Consider the following 22,075-nt stretch of genomic DNA (forward strand, 5'->3'; position numbering starts at 1 on the left):
CATAAATAATTGTTTTACACTTTTCTTTGTGTATTTGGAAACAGTCTTCCTCATGGAGAAAGTGTTTCTGAATTTATTTATTTTTTTCGTAATTTTTTAAGAAAATGTACTTTATTGACACATTGTAAAAGTTCATGTGTTAAAAATATATTTCATTGGTATGTTCATAAGAACATATTGATATGTTTATAAGACTTCTCATAGTTGGATAAATCTGTTTCCTTACACCTTAAACTCATATGTAATGTAGTTATCAGGTTTTTGTGCATTTAAATGGCAAGTTTAGCAAAGTCTTATGCCACTCAAATAAAGCTGTGATCTCAAATAAAGTGCCCTTTTCCTTGACGGTTGCTTTTGACGGTTGCTTTTAACTTTAAGATCATATGTATATGTACTTATCCAGTTCCTTGTGCTTTTGAATAGCAGGTTTTGTTAAGTCTTATTTGCCACTCAGATGAATATATATATATATATATATATATATATATATATATATATATATATATATATATATATATATATATATATATATATATATATATATATATATATATAAACAACTAATAAGCACAGCGAGAGTAGAACCGACAGTATAGCTGTCACGGACGCCGCTGAGTGGCGCTGATTCACTGTGCGTTGGGTTCTTTCTGACATCCCTGGAGAGCACACAGGGAGCGAGCCAGCGCAGCACAGCGCAGCACAGCGCTCCGGACCTTTGCCTTCAGCATCAGCAGATCCAGATCCTGCACAGAGCATCGATCTCCAGCGCGGAACAGCACCGTGAAAACAAGCCCAGCAGGATACTACGTGGGGTGATGGCTCCGTTACTAACATTTGTGTGATTCCTAAACCAGACGCGAAAGCGCTGATGTGAAGTTTCAAGCCGCTCTCGTTTGAGTTGAGATGAAGATCTGAGACGCTGCGAGAGGAGGAACTTAGCGTCTCCGCGCACCCGGGCGCCTTGCGGGGACATCGGGCACTTTTGTGATCAGAGGACTGAACTTCTTTTTTTTGTGTTTGTGGGTTTCTGACTCTCTCTGACAGAGTAAATATTGGATTGTTCAAGCCTCTCTGATTCGTGGATGGAATAATCTATAATGCAAGGGCAATGAGACCCGTGTCTGCAGCTGGGTAATAATCCGGACCACCGCGCCAACAGGTATATAAAGCTTTAGCTGTTCATTTGGTTTGACACTTATATTTTACATGTGCTTAAATTACATTTTTCACAACGTAGATGTCCACAAAGAAGAGCAGGGTGGTGTTTAGTATCCCACATAAGTACAAATAATTAATCAAAAAAACGACTATCGTCTGTTTTAGCGATCCATGACAGTTGCTTTAGTGAGTCATGCATTCTAATCGTGACCCGACGCGGGTCACTGAAACTTAATAGGTAGGCTTAAGCCTGTGTGTAAACCTGAGAATCTTCCTGGGAGCTATAAAGCTGGACTATTTAGTGTCAAGCTCGATTAAGAAATAATACCATAAAGTAAAAAGGGCAATGACAGTGATGTGTTTGCGTGTGTGCGCGCGGGAGAGCGAGGGTGTGTGTGTTGACGGCGTTTCGTCTTCTTACCGCATTAACAGTAGGCTACATGCTATGTAAAGGTCAGGATTACCCCAGTAAATCTTACCCAGTAAAAGCTTACCCTGATTGGAAAGGGTGCAAACAGAGTAAAGGTCTTTGGTCTCATACAGGGAGCCTGGCACGAGCGTCTGTCACGCGCACATATAGCCTACGGCCACCAACTCATTCACCTCAAGCCAGAAGTGATGGGAAGTACGAATAATTTTTTTGTGACTCTCTCTCACTCTCTCTCAGTTCCTTTCAATAAATAAATAAATAGCTGTTTCCATAAATTTCTAATTTCGTCATTTGTAATGTTTAGAGTTTTCCAGCTCTTATTAATTTCCTCATAAAATAACACTTAGAACATAAATATAATTCGAATTTACATTAAACATTTTATTTTACATTCGAATTAAATATATATATATAACGATATTTTTCACTGTTCATAGGTTTTCAGGTCATTTTTTTTAATCAAATACAGTTCAGAGATGTTTGTCAGTCCAGTGAGTCGCTGACTCAAGAATCAGTCGAATCGATTTTTTGAGCTTTGAACAAATGCTTCACACTTATTCCTTAGCGAATCATTCAAATAGGTTTTGTGATCCAGTTGAATCGCTTCATTACAAAATATTCTATTGAGCTAACGATTAGGAGACAAAAATGTAATAAAATGTGGGTTTCACACATACGTCATAACTTTCTTCTTTTTAAGCTGTTTTTGCATCAGCAAATTGCACCAAATAAGATAAAGTGTTTTACAAATCCTCCAAATCACTATGGGAGATAAAAGACAGGAAAACATGAACATTGCAGAATATGGCCATATGAATTTGTAGTTGGAACTATAATTTCCACAGTAATTACATTGCGTTAGCTGATGTGGTTGGCTGATATAACTCCTTTCGGGCCACAGTGAGCATTTATTCTCCTCCTAACAGAGCTGGTTATGTGTTCGCTATGAGGGAGGATGCTGTTGGGAGCAAAAGGCTTAGGAACACACAGATGCCCCGCTGATACTGGCTGCTGAAATAAATCCTTTGTGAGTCACCACTGAATGTTGTAGTTTATTTGATTTGGCTCTGTTGTGTGCAGGTCCTGGATCTGCTGTTAGAGTGAAAGTGGTTTAACCTGAGCACTGCATGTGGGAAAGACCTTGCTGTACTGATACACTCATTCTCACTCACTGGATGGGTCTGAAACATTTTGCCAATGGTTGAAAAGGGGTAAATACAGTGATATGCCCATTCTGAGACCCAGGGTAAGTTTAATTAGCCTGTATGTTGACAAGAAAGAGAGAGGCGCATTAAAAAAATGATTTAATGATCATAGAGAGAGAGATGGATAGAGAAAGCAAGAGAGTGTGCTTATTATATTTGACTTGTAACATCTGAGTTGGAACATCTGCAGGCCTGTAAGATTCTTGTGTATTTTTAATGCACTTAACTTGGTTTTAAATATGTCTTTCCAGTCATAATCTATCTCCTTTTCTCTTTATTGTATTATAGCAAGAATTTGTTTTGTAATGCTGTTTAGTTGAACTGGTAGATGATGCTTATTTTCCCCTCATCATCTCATTACTTATTTCATACACTTGAGTTTGTGTTTATAAAGATGCTTGGCTGCATTATTGTGAGTGTTTTCACAGGCTATTAACTGTGACAAATAACTGTTACTTGTTGGAATGGCTGATGTCTGGGTCAGAGCGGGAATCTCAGGTTTCTGCAGCTGGTTTGGGTTTCAGTTAAAATGATTTGAGTGTAGTCAGCTGACCAGACCTTGTTCATTCAGTCCAACTAATTTATCTAGTGTGGTGTGAATAATTCATTAAAGCGTTCACAGAGAACCAGTGTGTGTAATTATGTTTGTGCTAGTGTGTGTGTGAGATTTGCAGTAGCATAATACAGCTGTCAGTCCAGTTTTAAAGTGCTAAATACAGATACACTTGGTGTGTGTGTATATATGTATACCACACTACTGGTAAAACGTTTTGAATAATATATATATATTTTAATGTTTTTAAAAATATGTTTCTTATGATGTCTAATGCTTCATTTATTAGATATAAAATACAGTAAAAAATACCAATATTGTGAAATATTACTCCAATTGATGACTGTTTTCTTTTTTGTTATGGGGTCATATGATATGACGTTGCTAAAAAAAGAACATTATTTTGTGTATTTGCTGTAATGCAATGTATCTATGCGGTTTAAGGTTAAAAAACAATTTTTTTTTTCCTCTACGCCCCGGCTTTATGAAACGCATACATTTTTACAAAGCTCAATGTTCTGAAAAGTGAGTTGTATGCTGATTGGACAGCTATCCAGTGCATTGTGATTGGCTGAATGCCTCAAGCGTGTGACGGAAATGCTATGCCCCTTAACAAACTGTGATGCCGTCTCCCACCACGACGAGACAAAACCAATAAATCCCATTACAAATGAGACATTTGTTGCATCCAGTGAGGACATAATTACTGATTATAATGTCTTAAACTGTCGTTTTACGCATTATGTTATTAGGGCTGGGATAAACGATTATATTTTAAACGATTAATCTAGCGATTATTTTTTCGATGCATCGATTAATCTAACTATTAATTTTTTCAGACCGATTCGATTTCGATTATCCCCCCATTAATTGACTACTAACGATTTATACATGTTGATTTACATATCTGAATGAAAAAAACATGAATTCCTTAACATTGCAATATATGTTTATTGCTCTTGTAAAATTACAAAATAAAAGACTGACTAAGAATACATTACTGTGCACTTGTATAGAGATAGCATTCAATAAAACCTTGAAGCCTTGAAAACACATAGCTTACTGAAACAAGCTTACTGAACACATAGGGCCTGGCTTACTGAAAAAAAGTTCTTCTTTCAGATGAAAATAACAACAACTTGATGTCTAGCATTCAATAAAAAAGTCACCCAAAATACTTGTTTAGAGCAATTGAAAGAATACAGTAACCAATGTAAACTTGAGGGCTTTATGATAATACAGAAAGTGCTTTAAAAAAACAAAAAAAAAAAAACAATTAACAGTGGAAGCCAGCAGCCTGTCATGGAGAAAAAAAAATCTCTGAATGCTCCACGTGAAACGTTGGCATTCCGCCCTTTTTCTATCGTGTCTAATGATTTTGGTTAATATGCACGAGGGAGAGAGAGAGAGCAATACAGTGCTCCTGTAGTTTGATGACTGTGGGTGTGTGAGTGTGCGTGAAACTTTGGTGTTTCGCCCTTTTTCTATCGTGTTTAATGATTTTGATTAATATGCACAAGGGAGAGAGAGCAGGAAGCGCTCGTGTTGTTTGAAGACTGTTAGTGCACGCACAGCCGGGGCTCTCTCTCATACGTGCCCTTTCAGGCGCAGCAGTCATACTATTCTACATCACTCACCGATTAAATAAAGCTTTGACAGCCGCCAAAAAAAAAGATCAATGCAGAAAAACCCCTGGATTGGTTATATAACCTTGGACAGAATGTTGATCCGGCCATCACGTATATTCAGCGCACATAAGGTAAACGTTTTGCAAATGTTTTTTAGATAAATAAAAACATGTTGACGAATCGATGCGCATATTTTGCGTCAACGTATTTTTTGCGTCGACGTCATCGATGACCTTGACGCATTGTCCCAGCCCTATATGTTATGTATATCGCCACGTAAAAATGAACCCATGTCTGATTTGTGATCTGAGAAATGACAAACAACAAGTGCTACTTTATACTGCTCAAAACCCGCATTTGAATCATCAGTGGCAAATTCTTTAAATATGGAAACGTACTTACAGGCTGTGAGTCAGAAGCACCAGACTGTCCTTAAAAAATTAGAATTGCCCCACTTTATGGAAACAGCCTTTATGTCACAGACTGATTGTAGGCTACTGGTTCAGGAAACAGTCCTTGTCCTCCATATAATGCGCTGCACACATCTGAATATTTGGGTTGAACTTTTCTGGAACAGTGTTGTGGATGTCACTTAACTCTTTTGTATCCTCTTTTGGAAAGCCAAACTAAGTATTTTCACTTTAACAACAAAGCAGACAGCGTCTCCACAACATGGTGATGGTGACAACAGCGAGAATAAAAGTCATGCCTTCTTTCTTTGCGTGAACATATAGGCAGTGTTATGCAAATCTTGGGGCGTGTTTAAATGTGTTGTTCTAGGTAGGTGTGGTTGACTCTTAAATTTAATAAAGAATATCTCTTTGGATTTGAGACTTTAGTCTTTGCAACTTTACAGATCTTCTTCATGACCAAGAGCTTGTAACACTCCAAAGAGAAAGGAAACTTGAAATCGCATCATATGACCCCTTTAATATATATATTTTTTATATTAATTCCTCTGATAGCAAAGCTGAATTTTCAGTAGCATCTACTTCAGTCTTCTGTGCCACATGTTTATTCAGAAATCATTCTAATATGCTGAAACTGCAAATTGCTTTAATGTGCATCTTCACATGAGATGAAACTTCATGCAGGTGCATCTTAAAAAATTTTAATATCATGGAAATTTTCTTTATTGTTTGTCATTTAATTCAAAAAAGCAAACTTTCTCATATTTTTTAGATTCATTGCACACAAACTGAAATATTTCAAGAGTTTTTTATTTTTTATTCTGATTGTTATGACTTACAGCTTAGGACAATTAAAAATTCAGTATCTCAGAAAATGTGAATATTTTCCCAAAGATCAATCAAAAAAAGATTTACATAACAGAGATGCTCCAGATCTCCAAAACAGGTTTATTTAGGCACTCAATACTTGGTTGGGGCTCCTTTTGCATGAACTACTGCTTCAATGCAGTGTGGCATGAAGGTGATGAGCCTGTGGCACTGTTGAGGCATTATTGAAGCCCATGCAGGTTGCTTTGATAGCAGCCTTCAGCTCCTCTGTATTGTTTGTCAGATGTTGCTTATCTTCCTCTTCACAATACCCCATAGATTCTCTGTGCAGTTCAGGTCAGGTATGTTGGCGGGCCAATCAAGCACAGTAATATCATGGTCAGCAAACCACTTGGAAGTGGTTTTGGCACTGTGGGCAGGTGCTAAAGTCCTGCTCCAAAATTAAATAGGCATCTCCATAAGACTTGTCAGCTGATGGAAGTGCTCCAGAATCTCCTGGTAGATGGATGCATTGACTTTGGACTTGATAAAACACAATGGACCAAAACCACCAGACGTCACTGCACCCAAATCATCACTTACTTCAGAAACTTCACACTGGACTTTGGATTATGTGCCTTTCCTGTCTTCCTCCAGTCTTCCTCAGGCGTGGCTCGGTTCTAGGAGTGTGACAGCTGTAGCCCTTTTCCTGAAGACATCGGAGTGTGGTGACTCTTGATGCGCTGACTCCGTCTTCAGTCCACTCCTTGTGATGTTGTTCTTGATTTGGCTTTTCCTGACAATCTTCCCAAGGCTGTGGTCATCCCTGCTGCTTGTGAATCTTTTCCTACCACACTTCTTTGTGGCTTTGGAATTGCTCATCTAAATGTCAGAAGTCTGCTCCCTAAATTAGATTTGATAAAAATCTGGGTTGACAGATTGAACACTGATATTCTTGTTTTGTCTGAAACATGGTTGACAAAATCAATTACAGATAATGACATTGCTATCAGGGGTTACAATGTTTTTCGCTGTGACCGTCCCAGAAAAGGCGGTGGTGTTGCTCTTTACGTAAGGAACAGATTTTTGGTAACTGTTCTGTCATCGTTGTCTATTAGTAAAAAGTTTGAATGTCTTGCTTTGAAAGTAGAACTTTATGAGGGCCATTCTATCACAGTTGTAGGCTGTTACAGACCTCCTTCAGCAACAAATGATGCTTTGTCCTTATTGACTGAACAGCTAGCAATGTTAAATTTTAATGAGATTCTTCTTGTCGGGGATTTTAATCTGGATTGGTTTACGTCTGTTTCTTATCATTTTAAAGTAATTTGTGATTCTTTTAATCTTACACAGCTGATCAGTGATCCAACACGGCCAAATCTTAAACAGCCAAAAAAATCCTCCATCCTTGATCTAATTTTTACAAATGTTCCACATAAATATACTGCTGTGGGAATATTTGCCAATGATTTAAGGGACCATTGTGTTGTCACCACTGTCAGACAAACAAAAATTATTAAAAGAAGACCTCAAATTGTGTTTAAACGGGATTTTAAACATTTCTGTGAACAAGCTTTTTATCATGACTTGTGGATCTCTGACTGGAAAAATATTTTTTTTATTTATGATGTAGAACTAGCTTGGAAATTTTTTTATGATGCTTTGTCTGAAATTATCAACAAACATGCACCGTTTCGCAAATTTAGAGTGAAGGGTCGCAATAATCCCTGGTTCTCCTGTGAACTGTCTGAACTTTTGAAGGAAAGAGATCATGATTGGTCTAAGGCCAGAAAAACAAAGTCTCAGGTTGACTGGCTGAGTTTTAGACAACTCAGAAATCGCTGCACTTCCCTTATTAAAAAGAGCAAATCTGAATATTACTTGTCTAAAACCACAAGTAATCTTAATGATCCCAAAAATTTTTGGAAAGTTATTAAATCATCCTACGGAAACATACAGACCAATGAACTCCCAACATGCATTATGGAAAATTCACTTATTCTCACAGTTAAATCTGAAATACTAAATTGTTTTAACAAACATTTTGTTTCATCAGGTTGTCTATATGAGACATTGAATCCAACTACCAACATTTTTGAACAAAAAGGGATTTCAACGCCCCCTCTCTATTAGCTTCCTCAATAGGCTCGTTTGTTTTCAGACCAGTGACTGAGGCAGAGGTCTACAGAGCTCTTAAAGAGCTGGAAACAGACAAATCTGCAGGTCCAGACAATCTTGATATTTTTCTTCTTAAAATGTCAAAAGATTTTATAACTGAACCTTTGACATATCTTTTTAACTTAAGCCTTTTAAACAATGTCATCCCTATGGTCTGGAAGTCTGCTTTTGTTCTTCCCTTGTTGAAAGGAGGGGACTCGGCCAATCTTAATAACTATAGGCCGATATCAAAGTTATGTATCCTGGCAAAGGTCTTTGAGAAAATTGTTGCAGAACAGCTTAGAAAATTTATTGAGGCTCATGAAATTTTATCAAACAATCAATCTGGTTTTTGAAAATTACACAGTACAATAACTGCTGCAGTTAAAGTAGTTAATGATATCGTTGATGCTCTTGATTGTAAAAAAATCTGTACAGTGTTGTTTATTGACTTGTCAAAGGCCTTTGACACCGTTGATCATGTCACCCTGTTAAATCGGCTTCATAAAATTGGTCTGTCTGACAATGCTATTGGCTGGTTTTCTAACTATCTATCAGGTAGAACTCAGTGTGTACACCTAGTTGGCATGTCTTCCTCCTTTCTTTCAATAACTAAAGGGATACCCCAGGGTTCTGTTCTGGGGCCATTGCTGTTTTCTATTTATGTGAATGATCTCGGTAAAAAGGTGTCAAATGCTTTTTTTTCACTTTTATGCTGATGACACAGTTATCTATTGTTCGTCTCCTTCAATTGAACAAGCCTTTGATTTCTTACAGTCTGCGTTTGATGCTGTTCAGTCTCATCTAAATCAGCTGAGACTAGTGTTAAATGCGGACAAATCTAAAGTTATGGTTTTCTCAAACAGAAAACAGTTACCCTCTCAGCTTCCTAAAATAAAAACAGCTGATGGAAAAGAAATCCAAATGGTCTCTTCTTATAAGTATTTAGGCTTTGTTATTGATGAAAATTTGTCCTTTAAACAGCATATTGAGCATCTTGTACGTAAACTGAAGCTAAAGCTCAGTTTTCTTTTCAGAAATAAATCATGTTTCTCTGTTTATACAAGGAAACGTTTGATTTCTGCAACTTTTTTACCTTTATTGGATTACGGAGATCTCTTTTTTATGAATGCATCGGACCATCTTTTAAAAAAGCTGGACACTGTTTATCATTGTGCTTTACGTTTCATGACTGGCTGTGGAAATCGTGTTCATCATTGTACACTGTATGCTGCAGCTGAGTTTCCGTCCCTGTATGTTCGCAGGTGGTCTCATTTGTTGACTTTCATTTATAAATGTATTCTTGGGCTCCTCCCATCTTACCTCTGCAAATACATGCGAAAAAACCAACAACAGTATGCTCTGCGTTCTCAGAAGAACATACTGATGGTGGTTCCCAGAGTGAGAACAGAGTTGGGTAAGGCAGCATTTCAGTACATTGCCCCCCGTGCATGGTATGAACTGCAAAAGGACCTAAATCTTTCTGAACTTGTGACATTGGGAGAATTTAAATCTATTCTAAAGAAGCGTGAACTCAATGAACTTGGAAAATGTAACTGCTTCTAAACTTGTACACATTGACTAAATATCATTTGTTTTTTTGATGTCATGTATGTTTTTTAAATTGTATGTAAATGCTGTTGTCTTGGCCAGGTCACTTTTGAAAAAGAGATTTTTAATCTCAATGAGTTTTTTTATCTGGTTAAATAAAGGTTAAATAAAATAAAAAAATAAAAAATAAATTTTTCCTTCCAGTCAACTTTCTATGAATATATTTTGATACAGCACTCTGTGAACAGCCAGCCCTTTCAGCACTGACCTTCTGTGGCTTATCCTCCTTGTGGATGATTGTCTTCTGGACAACTGTCATGTCAGTAGTATTTCCGATAATTGTGGTAGCATGTTCAAAACTAGCCCAAGAGGTACCCAGTATTTATACTCAAAATGAATCAAACCAATCAAGCTCAAAATGGAATATTCACATTTTTTATCTGTGGCAGTGTTGAGTTTAGTTGGCTGATGTGGTGGGGTTTTGTTGGCAGACATGGATTATTAGTGTAATGAGGTTTTTTATGCATTAGCTTTCCCTTAATGGTGAATTTGCAAGTTTATATCCGTTGATACACTCTAAGAAAAGTCTATAAAAATAAGGGCCAATACACTGTTATTATGATACAGTTTCTGGATTGATCTCTCGCAGGTGTTTTACAGATTTTAAATTACACATGGAATTGTGTTATCTTTTAGAGTTAGAGGAAATGTCTGTAAACTTAACGTAAAAAAGAATTGGTCATTTTCTTCCAGGACATTATACTGTATGTTTTTGCACGGATATTTTTTCTTACAGTGTATGCCTTCAAAAACATGTTGTGAATGAAATTATTAAATAAATGATTTATACAAAATTAGTTGCATTTAGAAAGTCATTTTGCAATTTGGAAGAAAGAATGGAGTTTTAAACTTCTGAATATTTATGCATGAAAGTTTCATGGCCCTGATATTGATGATTGGTTATTTTCAGTAAATTGCTTTGTGTGCAGCTGAGCCGTCTGCCAAAGTGTTGATTAATGAGAAAAACACCATGAAATCTGCTTCTTCTGAAAAAAAAAAAAAAAAATGTTTCTTTATCAACCTTATTCTGCTTTCTGATCCCATCATGTGGAATCACACAGAGAGGGTCTCCTGTTGAGAAAATACGGGCAGTGATGACCATAACTTCACCACAGTTCAACAGACCTTGGCTGAGAGAAAGAGAGAGAGAGAGCACTTTATTACTGCATTCTCACCCTCCTTTCTTTCATCCAGTTGTCATTTCTGTCTCATGGGGCAAAATTAACATTACTGCCATGACACTGCCTCTGCAGGAATCAAGAGATAGAGAAGAGAAAGTAAGAGAGTAAGTGACCCCCAGTGTTTCCCGGGATGAAGCGTATAAATGGATGACTTGCTCAGTCACAAGGTGAGCCGGGTGGAGAGGTTGTGTGTGAGCATGTGTGTGTGTGTTTGTAGGCTGAAGCATTTATTTATTTGTTGTAAGAATCTTTATCTTCCAGAGAGATAGCTAAATAAGTGCCTAAAAAAGAACAGGTAAACAAACACAATAGAAATACCCACAGGAGAATGCTACTCTTTAAATGCTCAGGAGACTTGATGTTGTGCTTCATTTAAGTATCAACTTTGTCCAAAGTGTTTTTCTTAAAAATAAAAGATAAATTGGTCTTGGGAGAATTTGATGAGAAATAATTGTGTTTGTACTGAAATAACTGACATTTCATTGCAGATTTGGTTATTGTGGCACAGTGACACGTGAGATTATGTCAGTCTTTCTCTTTCAATGACATTGCTGCTGTTTTGATAGGAAATTGACATCTATGGTATGAATTGAATAAAGTGAATAAGAATGTAAAGTAAGTGATGCAACTATTTGATCAACATTACAGTAAAATAGTAATATTGTGAACTATTATTTAAAATGTAAAATAACTAATTCTGTTTTAAAAATGTAATTTATTCCTGTGATGCATCATTACTCCTTAAGAATAGAGTTGGTGCTCAAGAAATATTTCTTATTATAACCAGTTTTAAATATATTTTGAGCTCTAATTATTACATGAGTACTAATGAAGAGTTTGCTTAATCTTTTCTAGTTTTAACAAAATAATGCAATGTAGAAAGTACAAAATTAATTTCCGCTACTTATTCCACAACAAAGTATTTTCTCATTGTAGCCTTTCGTTGTTGCATTTGATGAATGAGTGAGGTTTACATCAGCACACCTTACATACAATTGCTGAAGTGTTTCCACTGGATGCATCTTGTGATCTAGTCTGTGTTTGAGCGTGTGACTATCATAGTGGGTTTGCATTTGGTACTTCTGGCTTAGTTTCACTCTCCGGGTCCCAGATTTCAGGCAAAACAAGCACCTTGGACCCAACTCCCTGTCTGATGTGAATTTTCCCATAACACACATGCACACACACCTTGAGGATCAGTCAGAATGAAAGCAAACAGTTGTGAAGGCTTGTTGAAGGATGATGGATAAGAACGGATCCACCTTTGAGGTTTATTTTGGGACAAACACACGGGGGTGTGATGGCCATTAATCATTAAGTTGAGGTTTTTGCAGGACTTACCTGGACACAGTCAAGCTGTAATAAACAACTAGGAAGTGACCCTCTGTACCTCTCTTTCTAACTTGTTTGTTTGCTATAATTATTCATTGTTTCATTCTGTCTGTTTTCCCTGTTTTCTTTTTTATCTTTCTCCCAGTCCTGTTTTCCCCTCTCATGTATCTTGGTGTGAGACAGCTTTCACTCAGAACAATTTGTTTTCGGTGAACCATTAGGTTTTCTCTTTGTCTCTTACTGTGTCTAGTTTTTCATTCTCTCTTTCCGGTCTTCTCTCTGTTTTGAGGGTGTTATGGGAATTCACGCCAGAAAGAGGACTTTCTGCTTCGGGGCTGAAAAACAATGAATATCATCACTTTTTTTTTTTCCCCTTCACATTTAGTATATTTTCCACTCTTTTGTCTTGTATGCATGATTCCAAATAAGCCAGATATGTCTGGAGTACCAATACTGCATGCTTGGATAATTTTAGTTAATTTCTTGCACTTTAGTTTATTAATTACAAACACAAAATGAGTCTAATGGCAATTTAGCAGGATCCCCCTGAGAAAAGTAGGGTTAGGGTTCTTTATTAAAGGCAGAATGGTAATAAACTAAAGCTTGAAAGGGCAACCTTTCTGTCATCACCATCGATGCTTAACAATTAGGCTTCCAACACGCTTTCCTGCATGGGCTTTGAAAATTTTGTTAGTAATGGAGCTCATCTATATCCATGTTAATGTGTTCACCCTCTGATCTCATTATAAAATGTGTAGATGTGACTAAATATTTTTGGGTTAGTATTTGAGTTATTTTGTTCTGTCTCTCATTGAGAGGTCCCTGAATGATGTATAACATTCTAGGGTTGAATGACTCAAGCTTGGGGTCGTTCCACAGAGGGTTCTCATGATTATGAGCACATAATTACGCTGATGAGAGACCGCTTTTAACAGAGCACTTGTTCACCCGTCTCATCACCGCAAACCTAACAGATCTCACGGTGTCTAGCTCAGTGGATAAGGCTGGGAATCAAAGTCTCTGCAAATGCCCAACTGCCTGAAAGAGATGTGTGTGTGTCGTCACATCTTATTTTATTTTATTTGATTGTATTCATTTTTGTTTTGTTTTGTTTTGTTTTGTTTTTGGCTTGTTTTATGTATTTATTTATTTTACTTTTTTTTTTGGTCCCCATTTCATCAAAAAAATAAAACAATAGAATGTTTTTTAATTTATTTTGTATGTTTTGTTTTTGAATAAAATTTGAATGATAAAATAGAGCTGTCACTAATGAATATTTTGGTTACAGAGTAGCCTAAGCGGTCAATTATTTTGACGATGAATCAAGTAATCAGATAATTATTATTATTTGTAATCTTTTTGTGCTAATAAAAATAGACCTAGGTGAACGATAACCTTTTCAATTAGTTAAAATACATATATAATAGCAATGAGGCAATAATAATTAGGTATATGTTTTTATTGAAACGAAATGGTAAACACATAATGTATTATAAACAATAGTACTAATTAGCACTGCCATGAAGTCATGACAAGTATATTTACATGGAACTTAATTCAATATATTGCTTAAAAGCAATCAGCAGAATTTAACAGGAAAACAGTGTCTGTGTCTCATTTCATTTGCTACTATAAAGTAGCTCTCCACTGCATTCATGTTTTTTTTTAACCTGTGACCTATCTCACCTCCAAAGATTCGACAGACGAAATGATCCCACTACGAGTTCCAAGTGAAAGAAGGTGGAGCCTCAGTACACACCTCATGAGATGTAATCGTCTCAAACCAATGGTAGTACAAAAGTGTTAGGGGAGGGGCCATGCTCAGTGACAGCAGTGTGTCATCGAGGCATGATTTCATACCGTCCAAAAATCCTAAACACAATAAAAAAAAATAAAAAAAAACTGTTTAGGATCAAACTCCACAATTCAGTACTGCATAGTTCACAGTATTTGTAACGTGTTTTCAGCAATACATTTCTAACATGTATAATGTGTTCAGAAACAATTCTCTGGATTGCCTTTACACCAACTTTAAGTAAATATCTTCTAACCATTTTTTTTTTTTTTACCCCTAAACTCTGCGGTTTAATTTTGCATGAGAATCAAGTGACAGAGTTGACAGGCTGTTGCAGATCCTTACAAATCTCCATAGACAATTTCTCATTCTCATTTGACACACCATTTACTGCCATACAGAGATACATGTTGTGTGTGTGGGTAGTTTAAGCTCTCTGAAATGAATTTGGATGATCTTGCGCTGCAGTGCTCTGACGTTGCTCAGATCCTTGGGCAAAGTGAGACGATATCCCATCATCCCCTGCTCTCAGGCATCTCAGCGCATCTGCAGCCGTTTGATAAAACCACCATGTATCTTTCCAGTCCTTTCTGATTCTCTGACATGTCACACAGCAAGACTTGCTTTGACTTCTGACTAGAGCACTGATGCACATCAACAGAAAGAGCACCAGAGGAAATGGAGAAACATTATTTTTTTCCCCCATTGTCTGTCTTCCATTTGTCTGGTGTGTCGATGAGGAGGTTTGTTGGATGGCCTACAGCTAAAGAGACATGACAGTATGTACATCACAGAAAATCAGTTTAAAAAAATCTGGCCTGTGAGTGAAACAGCAGTCAGAATATGGAAAAATGAATGATAATTTACTGAACAAATTTGTTTTAATTTGTTGTATCGTTATCATTTTGTGTTAAACCGCCTTAGAATACTTAATCGGGGGAAAATATTTTTGCATGGTGGGAATAATAACACATAACTCATCGTAATTTAATTTTGGTAACATTTTAATTTACAGTGTCCTTGTTACAAATATTACATGTTCTTACTATACTTACAATAGCCCATGCAATAGCCCTTAGTATATATGTGTGTGTGTGTGTGTGTGTGTATAGGATAAGGGCATAATAAAGAGATTTCAGGTCAGTTTTAAATTGGCTAATTATCTGTATAAAGAGTGTAATTTCATGTGTTTTCTGTAAGATGTTCTCTAGAGTAGTCTGATTTATAGTGAGGATAAATGCTGACTTCGTCATCTTATCTTGAGCTAATGTTTCAAAACTAATGCAGATCCATTTTTTATTTCAACTTCCTGCTTCCTCAGTTTTAGGGAGCACTTAGTGAGTTTTCCTCATGGAATCACACAGAACACCCCTACGCCAGTTCATTTCAACTTTTAAAACTTCAATTATTTATATACTACTTTTGCCAGTCGAACATATTTATTTTCTCTCTCTCTCTCTCTCTCTCTCTCTCTCTCTCTCTCTCACACACACACACACACACACACACACACACACACACACACACTGTGATGAGTTGTAGATTTGGGTGGACTTGTGGCCAAACTCAACTCATTCATTGATGCATGAATCCCTGCTGGAGACCTGCTATCTCCTCGTTCTTCTCCAGCACTTTCTCTGTCTTCACTCTTTCTTTTGGGTGTGTTAGCAAGTGAGGTCACAGAGGGAAAGAGGGAAAATAGGTTTCTACTGCACTCAAGAAGAAGAGATTTTAGGGGTGAAAATAGAGGGTGAAGGCAAGAGTTTTAAGCTTTTAGTGGATTTAGGAGTGAGAGTGAAAAGGAGAGGACAGTGCGTAGCAATGCTTCAGTGTGTTAGCCAGCCTCTCTCTCTCTCGCTCACGCTTTCTCACTTTCAGCATTCACTCTCTCTCTCAGATTTTCAATTCATTGTGCTTTATGGCCATGGCTGGCTTCCAGACAATATTGTCAAAGCACTCAGTCAATACAGGAGCAGTTTTTAGAAAGAAAACAGAAAACAATAGATGTCGGTACACTATGTAATAAACAATGGAAGCTGGGTGGAGTTCATAGAGTTAATAAAAAAGCATAATTAAAAAAATATATCATTGCACTAGAAATCAACACAAGAAACTGTTTGGTTTTAGTTATCATAATACAATTAATAATTCAATATTTTAATGTTTAATTATATATAATGTATATATAATGGTTTCAAATGTAATGTTTTTCTAAAAGCAAATTATTTAAATATCTGGAAAATGTTATTAATTTGACAGTGTTGCTTCATCTCATGATTTCCCACTATTCTTTAGAAATCAGAAACAAATATCCTGAGTTAACAGAGTTGACAGCCTTAAAAATACATTCCCTCAAATTTTAAGGGAACCTCCAAGCATGCTTTACAGACCCCTGGTGGTCTTCTGGGGGTTTGAAAACCCCTGGACTGTTCAGTGTTTTACTTGTCTACCAAAATTATGTCTTTATGTCTGTTTGGGGACTTTTTTCAGCAAATCTGAACATATGCGATTCAGGGATTCAGAGATTCAAAATCTCATTTAAATGCCGGGGGGGGGGGACACCAATAAAACAGGTAAAATTGTACTTAAGGATATGTGTACAGAGAGGAAAGCCTTACTGTTGCATGGAGACTGTTCCATTATCCTTCTTCTCAAAGTTTCTTTCTGGTTCAATAAAAAAGATCACTAAATTGACCAAAACATTCTTCAAACAAGGTTAAAATTGAAACAAGGTTAAATTTTATAATCGCTAACAGCGCAGACTACATCGTTGACAAAAGTAAATTGGTACACAATAATATTTTTTGGACACGATTTATTAATGACTCAGCATCATCTATATTACAGAGAATGTCATCCCGTCATTCTATGTTTAATGTGAATAAAGTAAGCTAGACTTATGGAGTTCCACAACAACTGAAACACGTTGTTTTCTCCCACCCGACTGTGTGTGTGTGTCGGTGGTGGTGAGGTAAAAAAAGGAGAGCAGGTAGTGGACCAAAGCAATGTGAGGCAAAGCAGGGGGAACTCGAGATGTTTAAAACTTTTTTTGTTGTTGCTCCGTTTGCATTGGTATTGTTTTACTACTTACACAATTAGTTTAACTATATATCATTATATTATTTACAATACACATATTTCAGTTATATTTTAGGGGGGACAATCCTCAGATGGGGGGGTCCGGACCCCCCGACCTCCCCGCAATTTCCACCTATGATTGCAATTTATACTGATTAACTTGATTAAAATTTGTAATCCATGGAGGCCTTCATCGAATATGAAATTACACAGACATAAACATCTTTAAAAATTTCCCAACTAGCCATCAGAGTAAATTATTACTCCCTGCTCCAGAGGGTGTATATTATTGTAATATAAATGTACTGCAGTGCTTGCATAAGACTCTTCCCCAGAGGCAAATGCAATTGTTCATTTTAAAGTAATTGAAAAAAATTAAGTTAAAAAGTTTCTCAAAGTATTTCTCATTGTGGTTCACTCTCTCAGATCTAACAGTCTAGCAGTGGCTAAGGTTTTTTTTATTTTTTTTAACTCATGTTATCTCCGCTCACTGTCTCTTTAAAACACAGTCTGTAGTGAACACATTTCCTCCTCTCCTGTCCTCTTCTTTCTTTTCCTCTCTTCTCATTTTAAAGAGAAGAGAATCTCTTGTGCAGGTAAGTGCAATATATTCTGATCTTGATTTTGATCCAGATACAGTACATCAAGGCAGAAGATCAAGGCACTGATCACTGCACCGGGGCCTTACTGAATAATGAGGTGTGTACGCTTAAAAGAAATGATGCCCACCTCACTCCACTGTTCTTTCTCTGGAAATCAGGAATACTTTGGGTTCAGTACATGTTAAACTCAGTCAAAAGCATAGCATTTGTGCCATATAGTTGTTTACAACAACAAATAATTTTGTACTTGCCAAAGTCTGAATTACAGTGAGGGACTTACAATTGAAGTGATTGGGGTCAATCTGAAAATGTTTACATATATAAAAAAAGAGATAGCCACTAAACATAAACAAAATGAATGTAAACATGATTTTAGTGTTAAAAATAACTTACCTTTATATATCTCTGTTATTTTGTATAGAAGACGTTGTGACAATTTAAATGTAGTAAAATAAGTCAAATTAGGTTACTTCCATTATTTTTCATTGCGATTTTAGTACTGGAATACATTTTTTAAATAGCTATCCCATGTCTATTCTATTTCTATCTCTGTCTACCACGTCCTCCCTTTCTGTCTGTCTCCCAAACTCTCTGTCACTCTCTATCTGTCTCTGCAGCTTCACTTGTGTTTCTGCAGTTAGCTTCCATGAGACCTAACAGTTTTCAAAAACAAAAAAGCTCTAAAAGAAAGACCTCCCAAATCCTTAATGTGCTCTAAGTCATAAAACATTGATTTGGCCACATTTTTTTCAGAAGAAGGTGTCAAGCGTTGCTTTTTCTCCAACTGCACAGTTTACCATAAAAAAAAAACTGCTTCAGGGGCCATCGGCAAGGAAGAAGGAATGGGAGCAGGAGAGAAAGAGAGTGAAAGAGGGATGAGAACTGAGTGCATCAGAAAGATTCCATTAGAGGATCATCTGTGATCAAAGACATCTTGCCAACAGATACTTAATCACGATTGGATTCATTAAAGCAGCGCAGGCCAGTTAATCAATGTGGATCAGGAGGGGTCCTCATTTATCTGAGGAGAGAGCGCATGAAATGAGGAAGGCATTAAATTACAATTTGAACTCAAAGCGTCCAATTTACTTATGCGTTTGGATGTATTATAAAGATCACTTCACGTTACTCCTCACTGATAATTACATCATTAAATAAATTGCGTTTCTGACAGTTAGTATAAATCACGTTTCATTGTTAAATGAATATATATGTAGATACTCAGTAGTTTTCTGCCCATACGTTATTTTAAATATAACAACATATTAGATGCCCTTGTCACATTTCTGGGGTTCCTAGAAACAGAAGTTGCCATAGTTTGCTAAATTTCTATAGTAGTGAAAGGAAACTACAAGAAATAAATAAGTAACACACCCACAAACTTTTCTATGATTTCCCAAAAGAGGAAAATGTATGGTGAGACTGATTATGTTGGTCAAAAAAGAGAAATATGTCCAATTTGATATAATTTCCTCAGTAGGGTGGCCATATGGGCCCTTCATACGGGACACGTCCCTGCCAGGATTTTAATACTGCCTAAAACATCCAAAGCAGTTAGCTCATGAAAGTCACACAACCTGGATATTTTAGGCAATATTAAAATCCTGGCCGGGATGTGTCCCGTATGAAGGGCGCATGTGGCCACCCTATTTCTCAGCCTTTGTATTAGAAACACTCACACAGCAGCGTTACATTTCATGTAATGTACTGTCAGGTAAGAAAACATTTTAAAAGATGAAAATATTGAAACTTCGTTACATTAAAAAAAAAAAAAATAATAATTTGTAAAAATAGGCCACGATGTACTGTAATAAAATTAAGAATTTTTCCGTATTTATTTTTCACAGGTGTTTTACCAGAATTTAGAATTTTGCACTACATTGCATTGTGCTATAGGGTTAACATAAATGTTAAAAGTAAAATTGGTGGATAACGTCTCGGCCAACATATATACGGTATATATGTATATATATATATATATATATATATATATATCTTCATTGTTGATACTTAACCACAAGAGCATGTTAAATAACCTTATGCACGAACTTTTTCCTTACAGAGTGTTTAATATTAAAGCTGCAGTAGGTAACTTTTGATGCTCTAGCGGTTAATAAACAGAACTGCTTGCGTCTTGCGGAAGAACATCGTAGCCAGATCTACTTCTCTCTGTTTATGTCTATGAAGAATCACAAAGGTACTGGGTTACTCCGCCGCGGTACCACTGAAGTAATCTAAAATAGTCCGAATATAAACACTTATTAGAGGTGCACCCTAGTGATTCAGGACAAGCCAAAAACACGGTTTGGAAAATGGATTCATGGTGTACTCGCTTATTATATACATTTTCCTACATTTTGAACACAAACAAAGTTACGGACCGCAGCTCTGATTGGTTGTTTCTTACCGGGGGCGGATGAATTTCTGCAAATGGCAATAGGACCACTGGGAGGAGCCAGAGGAGCTTAATTTTTTCACAGATTATCTGTCTCATATTCTACTGTCAGGAGATAATGACAGGTTTCACAAATATGTAAAAAAAATTTTTTTACAAAAGTTACCTACTGCAGCTTTAATGAGTGAATCAGAGTGATATGGTTTTTGGTCACATCCAAGCAATTTCCATGATGCATTACTCAAAGAATTTCAACAAACCCTAAATAACCCTCTAGTACAGAGCTAGCCTACAGCAAGAAAAGTGTTTGTAGATTACTTCTAATGCTGTCAAAAATATGAAATGTTGGGTGAGAGCAGGACAGCACAAATGAGGAGGGTAAAAATGTAACTGTGTGAAGAAGAGCAGCTCAAACAAGCAAATGAACAGCTCTGAGAGTCTGGACCAGACCACGGCCCAGCTGTGCACGGCTCTTTGTGTTGCCAGATTGAGTGTCTGCTGTGCCGTTTTAGATTGCCAGATTAGGCAGGTGGTGATGAGAATCCTTTTCTCTGGGTGGATTATGCCCTCGTGTGCCCCTCATGTGCCTGACTGTAAGTGGAGACGACAGCACATGAGCACATAGATAGAACATCCTCACACAGACGAACTCTGGGGTGCGTTTCACACAGACACACCCTGGGGTGCGTTTCCCAAAACCTGTTAACCTGTTAGCAACTTAGATGGTTGGCAATGGGAAATTGCATTGTTAGTAACTATGGTTTTGGGAAACGCACCCCTGGTTGGATGCATGAATTGCAGCTGGCCCTCAAAAGAAATATATTATATTAATCCACATATAACATAGAATGTTTTTCTACATACAACTTAGAGTGAAGCCAAGGGATGTTTATCATCAAGAATTTAATGATTCTGGTTTCAGTTGCTTTTCAGATCTGTGAATGTTTCTGATTCCCTAAAGGCTCCATTTAACAAATCATTTAGTACATTTAGTACTGGTTAGCATGCTTTATACATTAATATTTAAAAAGATACTACTGACAGAAATGCATAATGTGTATTTTAGCTAGATATACATGGTTTCTACCACTGTTTGTTTTTCATTCACCAAAATTAATGGCTCATAGGACTTATTTGTCCAATAATTGGACTACACAGCTTGTGTATGTAAAAAGAGCTGCCTCTTGAGAGTCATTTGTTTGGAAAGGCACTGTATGTTTTTGAATATCTTAAAACAACCAGCTCATAAGATTAATTTGTTTTGTAATTGGACTACACGTCTTTGTCATACTGTAGATGCAGCTGCTGTTGTGGTGGCACTGAGTAAGTAGTGCAGGAAACTCAGTATGATCTGTTCTCAGCAGTGTAGAACTGCACATGATAGAGCCATTAACAGAATCAAACATAATACATTTATTTATTTTATTATTTCTTGGAAATAAAAAGGCATTTTTCGGTTCACCGCCCTAATAATGCCCACTTTACTTTAGGTTCACGACTGGTGGTTTTAGTTAGTGATTTCAGTAGTTGTTGTGCAGCCACTGAAACAGGGTAAGCCAGATACATTTCTGAACGTTGCATCATCATATCAAGGTTATTGCACAAAATGACACTTTGTGCTTCAGGAGGGCAAATGGCTAATTTTTTACTGTCTTTTTTAAATAAAATGAGAGATTCTGTGTCACACGTGAAGTTCATAATCTTCGACAAGATCAGAGCACTGATGTAATAAC

General features: G+C 36.7%; 1 protein-coding gene across 3 annotated transcripts in view; it reads left to right on the top strand.

The window, feature by feature from the left end:
- The first annotated feature begins 696 nt into the window (after positions 1-696).
- The window catches only part of LOC128018606 (chemokine-like protein TAFA-2), an 85,607-nt gene continuing 64,228 nt past the window's right edge, over positions 697-22,075 (top strand). For 2 of the 3 annotated variants that reach the window (XM_052604218.1, XM_052604220.1), the window contains exon 1: positions 697-1,159. The gene's annotated coding sequence lies outside the window, so the exon portion shown is untranslated. Of the gene's footprint in view, positions 1,160-2,706; positions 2,835-22,075 lie in introns of those variants that run through there. The other variant, XM_052604219.1, reaches the window with a different exon arrangement.

This window comes from Carassius gibelio, chromosome A8, assembly GCF_023724105.1.
Source record: "Carassius gibelio isolate Cgi1373 ecotype wild population from Czech Republic chromosome A8, carGib1.2-hapl.c, whole genome shotgun sequence".
Taxonomy (NCBI): Eukaryota; Metazoa; Chordata; class Actinopteri; order Cypriniformes; family Cyprinidae; genus Carassius; species Carassius gibelio.